Source organism: Aegilops tauschii, chromosome 2, assembly GCF_002575655.3.
Source record: "Aegilops tauschii subsp. strangulata cultivar AL8/78 chromosome 2, Aet v6.0, whole genome shotgun sequence".
Taxonomy (NCBI): Eukaryota; Viridiplantae; Streptophyta; class Magnoliopsida; order Poales; family Poaceae; genus Aegilops; species Aegilops tauschii.
Window position 1 is genome coordinate 292,930,746 of NC_053036.3, and position 8,670 is coordinate 292,939,415.

At 46.3% G+C, this 8,670-nt stretch overlaps 1 long non-coding RNA gene across 1 annotated transcript; it reads right to left on the bottom strand.

The window, feature by feature from the left end:
• Nucleotides 1–2,020: 2,020 nt before the first annotated feature.
• Nucleotides 2,021–6,590, bottom strand: LOC109757905 (uncharacterized). The gene is made up of 3 exons (XR_002231654.4): nt 6,393–6,590; nt 6,064–6,287; nt 2,021–5,498 (listed from the first exon to the last, which is right to left on the bottom strand). It is a non-coding gene; the product is annotated as an uncharacterized lncRNA (long non-coding RNA).
• Between the last annotated feature and the right edge of the window lie 2,080 nt (nt 6,591–8,670).

The window sequence follows — 8,670 nt, forward strand, 5'->3', positions numbered from 1 at the left end:
TGCCTTGCAAACACAGGTTATTTCGGTGCCTGTCAGTGAGCCGGCCCAGATGCGAACTGTTGTGTGTCGCACACGCTATTTGCCACAACTAGCATCATATAGTAGCTCCCGTGCAGCTGCCCTAAGAAAAGAAAAAAAATATACGTCTAGATTTTGTTCCGTCCATTCCACACATAGTTTCCCAATTTTTTCGGTTATCCTTCGGGTGGGCTAAACTGGACCTACCACGTATTTCTTTTTTCTGTCGGACGGACGAGCAGCATTATGATAGGAACAGTCCCATCTTGAAGTTTTATACTAAATCACAACCGTTTTTATATGTCTCTAAGTTGTCAGAAAATAAGGAGGTTGTGTGCAAATAAGGAAGTTGTCTCAGGAATTATGAGTAGAACATGGACTCCACAAATTATTGCCGGAGATAACTTGCACATGCCAATAAAAGACAATATGTTGTTGGCTATAATGGAAAAAATTACGGGCACGTGCTAATAAAAGAGAATATGCTGATTTTGCTCTAATTAATATAGTTGAGAGAATAAACCCTGACAATAAAGGGACATTCATGCCTGGTTATGCATTGATTATGACAATGAAACATAATTTATGCGCTGCAATTAGTAATCCATCCGGTTACATCGTGGTAGGAGAAAGTGGTCGAAGCAACCGTGCCTCGAAAGTTGCCGCGCAGCAACCAAATAAGGACGCAACCACAACTCTGAGACGGAGATGGACCCAGAGGGAAAAAAGGTACCAGTTGGGTGGTCGCCGCCATGCCGGCAAACCCCAACACTATCAAGATATCACGGGCCAAACATGGCACATGAGAAGACCGCAACTCCTCCCTCTATCGCCTACCGCCGTGGAGACTGTTTTTTATGAATACACCAATTATCTCTCCCGCTGCTTCTTGCAAAAAAAATTATCTTCCAGTTGCAACGCATATGCATATGTGCTAGTAAATTATTAAAAAGATGTGGCCTGGACGCTGAGGTCGTTTTAATGGCACGACGACGCGTTGTGTTTGACCATGTGACATAGTTCAAATTCGGTTGACAGGCCGGGCTGCGGGCGCTGTGTCCTCGGGAGTACGGATGAAGCCGGCTAGCGAAAAGTAGTGGCAGCGGGCCGAGGGGTACTCTGACCATAGAAAAAAATCTACACCGAAAAATAATGTAGACCAGAAGGAAAAATATTTTGTGTGAAAATTAATATATATAATATAGGTAACTTAGAACAATAGGACCTGATGCTCCTGTTCGGACGACAAGGCATAGAAATCCAAGGTGAAAAGCCTGAATATGGGCCTGGTACCGCCTGGATGTGCAGCTCAGCGTGCATGCACAAGGGACCAGCGCGCCTGGCCTTCTCTGACTGTACGTACGCGTGTTCCTCGTCCGATTCCATCATTCGATCTCGCCTTGAACTTTGACTGTTTCTTGTCTGCCGCCGCTTTATGCATGCGCCGTTACCCAGCGTTCTTCCGTCTAATCTATCCAGTGTTGCACGTGCCTCTTGCCAATGTGAACGGACTCCATAAGAAATTTTGTCAAGCCCAAGCTAGCTAGACCATCACGTGAGCACAACAATGATCAAGGAAAGAATACTTAAGTAGTAATCTGGATGGAGATTAGTATATAGTCAAAAGGGCGATGTTCATCTATTAGGTATCCAGAAGCGTGCTAAAGTTGGCATAAGTACGAAAGTGCTATTATGCGCTCGAGCTCAGCTGCGCTCGGTATCCATACCGTTTCTATGCTTCGAGATCCCCAACAGACCACGTGAAAGTTCAGGCTTAATGAGGGCCGGCCACCTAATCATGGGCCCACTAGAACGCACAACACGAGCCATAATTGCAACGTCGTCAATGAGAGGTGGGACGGCTCAAACGTCTGCTAATGTCACGGGCCGTAAGGACGCATATTCTGGACTAACGTCGCATGGGCCATCCGGTAAATGCTGCTATGAAAATTAAATTTCCACATTAGAGTACTCCCCCAACGAACTTGACAACAGGCACATGTGCATCAAAATTTCGTTACTGTTAACAAGGCAAACACACGATCTGCTTGCAATCACAATGACTGCGTACATTTCAAAGCAAAACAAAAAAAATCAATTCATTCCAAGACATCCACATCACATACCAGGTCATCGGCATGAAAACTACTCCCTCCATTCCACAATGTAGTCTACAAAAATTTCTCCTTGTCACAGATTTTAATCGTCAGTACCTGTAGCCTACAACTCTTCAGCCTCCTAGTTGCATGCACAGTTCACCAGCCCTAGTGCAGTTGTTCCTCCTATGCTCCTCCACCCTGCAATTCTTGCATCTTGCTGTTTGTGCGGCTGCTTCAACATGTCTCCTCTATCCGGGCAGGTGGTCCACTTTGTGCCCCTGTTTCTAACAGATAGTGCAAAATCTGGACCTCTTACTCAAATCTTCGTATGGCGTCTTCCGCCTGTTGGTTGTCGGTCATCCAATCTACTTCCTTTTAGCTGGGGGAAATAACCCTGCCATCTGAATTGTTGATTCTTTGCAGTTCTTCTAGAGCCGCTTAATTTGGACATCCTTGGTATATAAAATCTGACCTTCTTGCACAACCTCGTAATTCTGTTGCTGATATTGTTTTGGCTCTAATTAACATGAATCACCCACAAGTTTCGATCCCTAACATATTTACTTTCTTGTGGCGTTTATGGAAAGCAAGAAACGATACTCTGTTTTGCAGGAAAACCTCGTATCTGCATCAGGTTCATCAGGCTGCGCTTGCCATTGCATCAACTCAAATTATGCAGGACACCCAACAACACAATCCAGGAAGCCAACCTGCTCCTCCTGATGAGTCTTCTACCATGTTCCCTCAATGCCATGAAAATGTCCAGCAAGGCTGTACACTCAAGTCTGATCTAGCAATTGCAGGTACCAAGATTTTTCCTGAAGCTTCTTGGAAGAAAAAGAACATACCAGGTCAGGGGGATTCGATGGCGACTGGACAGATTCGATGATTATGATCCAAGCTTCTACTGACTCTGCTGCCTCGCCTCTCGTCACTGAAGCTCTTGCACTTCAGTTTGCTGCAAAGGTTGCGTGTAGGCTTCAACTTCAGCGGATTACTTTCCTTACAGACAATCTTTCTTTGGCCAAGGTGGTTGCATCCAGAGATATCAACAGCCCCATCATTACTTGGAGATGCAGACAACCTATTAGCGAGTTCTTTCAAGACACTTCACAATTCTCTTTTACTGTTTACCACATCTCTAGGAATACTAATGGAATTGCTCACAACTGTGCTCATAAGGTACTCAACTCAAGAGTAGAACCTGTTTTCAATTGTACTCATTCTGCTCATACCAATGGCTCTTGCCCTGTTTTGCTCTCATTTCTCAATTTCCAGATACAGGGATATGTAATACATGTTGTACATTGCCTATGAGTTGAATCGAAATTTGGCGCTTCCTGGCGCCTTCCTTGTGTTAAAAAAAAGCACTGCTTTTGTTGTTACCACTGATTGCGTCTTCATCTGTGTTCATCCCATGCATTCCTGCAGAACATGCCATTTTAGAAGGAAAGTATTTCAAGTACCTGAAAGGCTGAAAGTGTTGAAAAGAGATATGATGGCAATTCTCCCTGAAGATTTTATCCCCATAGAGACATCATCTATTCCTCCCAAAAGCACAACTGTGCAATATGAGCTTTATGACTCTTGGGAAGATGAAATACTTTGGAGGAGACGAAATCAATAAGATGTCGAGAATGACCTCATGATGTGAATTTTTATTTCACCAATTCATAAGAATATTTATTTCACCACGATATGCATATTGCATATTGCATACTGTATATTGCATATTGCATACTGTATATTGCATATTTGATTCCTTTTTACAACATACAGCTAAGTGTCAAACAGAACCTTAAACTATCCAACCTTGTTTTAAAGTATTACTTTAGTCCACCTTTCCCTCTTCCGCCTTAATAGGTACTTTTCACTTTCTTTTGCTTCTGAATTGTAGGACAAAGTAGCTAGTACCCAGCGACATAAAGCAGCATGTCATGGAATTGCTGCTTTGTCGACCGAAGTCATATGATAGCTCCGAGAGTCTCTTTCGTAAATGGATAAAATACTTATGGAACACCCTGATGGTTGTATGTTATGGAAACAATAACTATTTCAATGCCAAGGGGAATTCTCCAGATTCAAAGCATCTGATGTAGGGAAGTCTTACAAATACGCAGTACATGCTATATCTGCAGCTTGTGCCCAGCCTATATCCCCCCCTCTTTTTGCATGAACTTATTATAGCCATTATGATTTCTTGTTCTGAATTTATCCACGGGGTACTCAAAATGCTGATCTGAACCAACAACTATAATTCAGCTTGAACTTGGTTTTATATTTGTAAATCTTTGCCGGTTTGAAATAGTGGCAGTGCCAGAACTGGAGAAGATGGGGGCTCTTGAATGGTCAACATGGTTAGAAAGGATGAGGAAAGTCAACAAAATATGGTTATGCAAGAAAATCCTGAAGAACCTGAAGGTGTAAGCTGGAGTAGTTGGTTTGATTCCTTTGTAGAAAAGGCTAAAACAAACGAAGTGTCTAACAAATAATAGAACCATCAGTTGCTGATGGAATTGATCAAGAAGACTCTGATGCTGAAGCCGCACCTTCACAGGAGTCAGGATGATGTTGAATCTTGCTTAAAAAAGCTTGGCATTGGTCTATAGGACGAGTATAATAACAAAGTTAAAGATGCAAAAACATGGAATAGATGGTCCACAATGGAACTGTTTGAGGGACAATGAGCAATGTATGCCTCTTCATGAAAAGTATGGTACTTCCCTTTCCCCCTTTTGTTGGTCGATAGGCAATTGACTTTGTAGGTTTGTTTAGTTAACTCAACGCCTCACATTGGATGCTTTTTACACTAGGACCAAGTCATTCCGATGATGCTTCATCTGGAGAAGAGATTTGAGACTGTAAATTAGTTTATGTTCTATCTATCTCGAGAAGAGGCTCACTTTTCTTTGATATGCCTATCCATCGATTTCTATGTTGACAAAATTTCTAGAAGGTAAATTCTCTTAGTTCTATCCAGGCTGTGGCCATCCTCTTAATGTGAAAATAACTGAAGAGTATATTTATATTTCCTTATGAATTGTTTCTCAATCCTTAAATATAATATCTATCAAAAAAGATTGGATTGTATTATGAGGTACATGTTTGACACAATTGATGTTAAACCCCTAAAATATGTCGCCCGCAAAAATAAAAAATAAAAAAAAATAAAGTATGTATGGCCCCATTTCAATCCACGGGCAGTTAACTAGTACAAAGTGTAGAAATCATACACTTCGCCAGTGAGTCAAAACTCGTTCCTAGCGCTGGAACGACCACATTATTACCCGGATTATCTGCAAAAGGCCGGATCGTTTTCTCCAATGCCGACGTGCGGTTCGGACACGCGTTCTTCCTGGAGCAGCAGCACCAACTCGCACCCTGCACACCAACAACAGCCAGAGAAAATCCATATTTTGCATCAGGAGGGTACTCGACCATGTCTGTAACAGCCACAAATTTCTGAAAATCTTATTGGAAGTGCCGTATGAGATACAGGTAAATCGTAACTGCATGTATTAAGTATTAACATATGCTTAGTTATAGAAAGTGTTCCCTCCTGTATGTTTTCATCACTATGAACGCCCTGTTTAATAGCTCCTATGCATTGTTTTCAGACGCAGCACCCACAAAAATCCCCATGCGTGCTCCAGGGTTGTTTTGCAAATGCTAAGTTGGCGTTCCATCATACAGGACGGCCCTTGCAATCATGCTCAGACACCCCCCACAAACCTATATCCCCTGTTCCCTCTGTTAATGCAACCAAACTATCTTAAATCGACACCAAATTTAACAGGCGGCGGTTTGAAATCCAAAGAATCCTACACTGTCACCACCAAGCATACACACTAAAGCAGGCAGCACAATCTTGCAGATCAACTAACCGAATAGCAACCTGTAGATCTGTACAGCACCACCACTGAACAAAATGGGTTCAGATTCACACCTTTTTCCGCTAGCCTGGGGCCTGCGGGTTCACCGTTCAAGCCGACAGTCCAGACGCTGGTGGAGGATCCGCTCCCTCCGCCGCCATCCTCCCCTGCTGAGCGCAGATCTGGCCATCCACGCTCCCTGCTTCCACCATCGATTGCCGCTACTCCACCAGCTGCACTGGCACCGGGTATCTCAGTGGCTCCAGGGGGATTTCGCTGTCGTTAACCTCCTATAGCACTGTCGTCATGACGACGCACAAACCAAAAAGAGGATTAGTCGCTACAAGAATCCAATCAACGATTCGCACAAACACCCTCAAGCATCTTATAAACGGCCCCTCACCTGCGTATGGGCTGCATCAGGAATTCCATGGCCGCCACGAGGGCAGCTTACTCGGACTGGATCGTAGAAGTGGGTGTAGTGGATGGACGACGGCAGCTTCCTCCGCTGCTAGCTCTGTTCTTGGGGTGAGTGGATGGACTCGGCAGCTCCCACCGCTCGCTGTAGCAATTAACATCTACTGTACGTGGGCTGGACGGAAAAGGTACTTTCCCGAACCACGGAACAGGACGTCGGGCAGCTTCCAGGTCCACGGCTCAACTCCAGGAGCGTTACGGCGGCCGTCCGTCCTCCGTTACATGGCCCACCGCCCAGGTTCATTGTCACGCGTAACCATTCGCTTACTCGGATAACCTCCCGACCGCACTGGCCCGCAACATTGAATGCATCGTCTCGGATGAACGTAAACGTAGCGACCAGATAACGCGCTCACCTGCGCTCGAGCGCAGAAACTCCGCTTCCGCATAAGTAGTACTTCCCTTGCAGTATTCCACGGATGCTTCGCTTGGCAAACGAATCGTCCCTACCGAAGTAGCAGACCAAAGATCTTTGGCGATCACCAACGGCCACGTACGGAACACTGCATAATTTTTCTTAAAGCCGATCTAGCTGGATTGCCCTTTTCTTTTTAATAACCTTCGCATTGATCCACGCAGCGAGGCTGCTGTTTGCACGTGCAACTTTCCAGGACCTTCACGGCTTGTGGGCCGCTTGGATCCAAGGTATCGTTGGATACGGCCGCCGCTGCTAAAAAAATTCCGGATCCCGGTCTGACTGCGAACAATGTAGCACAACAAGATAGCGGGGACTTTACAAAAGAGAAAATTTACACGAAATAGACCTGACTGAAAAAATAGCACCTGATCATCCCATCGATCTGTGACGATCACCCAGCAGTCTCTCAATGAAAGCACCAATGTCGGCTCTAATATCCAGCATATCTCGTAGTAGGGGTCCTAAGCTAGGCGTCTTTGAGCGATGGTAACATGGACACAAGATTTTACCCAGGTTCGGGCTCTCTCGAAGAGATAATGCCCTATGTCCTGCTTTTGATTGTATTCATATGGGTGTAATACAGAGTATATGTATCTAGCATGAGATTGTTCTAATGAATATCAGATCATCTATTGACTAGTCTGGCCTCGGTTTATATAATGTACCGGAGGCCTATAGGGTTTAGAAGAGTCCTCGGCTTGCGCGCCAAGTCTTATGGAATCTTCCTTATATGCGGCATGGGCTGCCCGAAGTGGGCCATGAGAGAACCGCCATGGGGGTCCTCGGCCCGATCCACCTGGTCGGGAGACGACGTGGTGAGTACCCCCTAGTCCAGGACACTGTCAGCAACATTGACTCCTTAGGGATGAGGAGGCCACCGCGCGTCGCTGGGCTCGTCTTCAAATTGATGTGAAGGCCGCCACGTGCCTCGGAGAGCCACGAGCACCACATGGTGGTACGGAGCGTGACGACGAACCCTCACCGACCTGCTCGCGATGGGCATCCACCAGCACCTAGAAATCATGCCCCTCCCAATACTCGCACCGACAATCAACGCAGTAGCGTGTCCATGTGTATGGGGCATCGAACTACTAGATTCGGCCTGCCTGATCATGGGCGAGGAATTGCTGCAAAAACTGGCTTGGGGCGTATACCGACTCCTTCGTCGCACGCGGCGTCAGACGCACCCGAAACACGATGATGCTCGCATCATGGCAAAAAAGCTGATGGCAGGGACCAGCGCCACTGGAATGTGCCCAACGCTCAGATGCCAGCTCGACTGTAAGCGCGTGTCTGGCAGTGCCATGATGCCGAAATGGGTGAGGTCCTCCGCCTCCCGGACGGTAAGGTTGTGCGGCGTCTCTCTTAATGCGGTTGCACGGCATCGCCAGCTGCTTCCGACCCGCCGCCATAGCACCACATTGCTTTGGATATGGAGGTGGAGGGCTAGGGTTTTGGACGTGAACGCGACAATGACGATGACTATGGAGGTGGAAGGACCGAGGGGGAGGATGGGGAGGTGGGTGGGCACCTCAGATATATGAGGAGGGGAAGGTGGGTGGGTGTCAATGGCCAGCGTTACGCCGCCATTGATGGGCGCCTCAGGAGCCGGCAAGACGCGTATGGCAGGCTCCAAGCCCCTGCGCATGAGGAAGGTGGGTAGGCGGTCCTCTTAATTAATGTTGACCGACCGGTGTAGGACGTGCGGCTGACTAGCGGGTCCGGGCTATTGACCTGACTGGCGATGCTAACTATACGACTCGTACGTAACATGTACATATTCAAG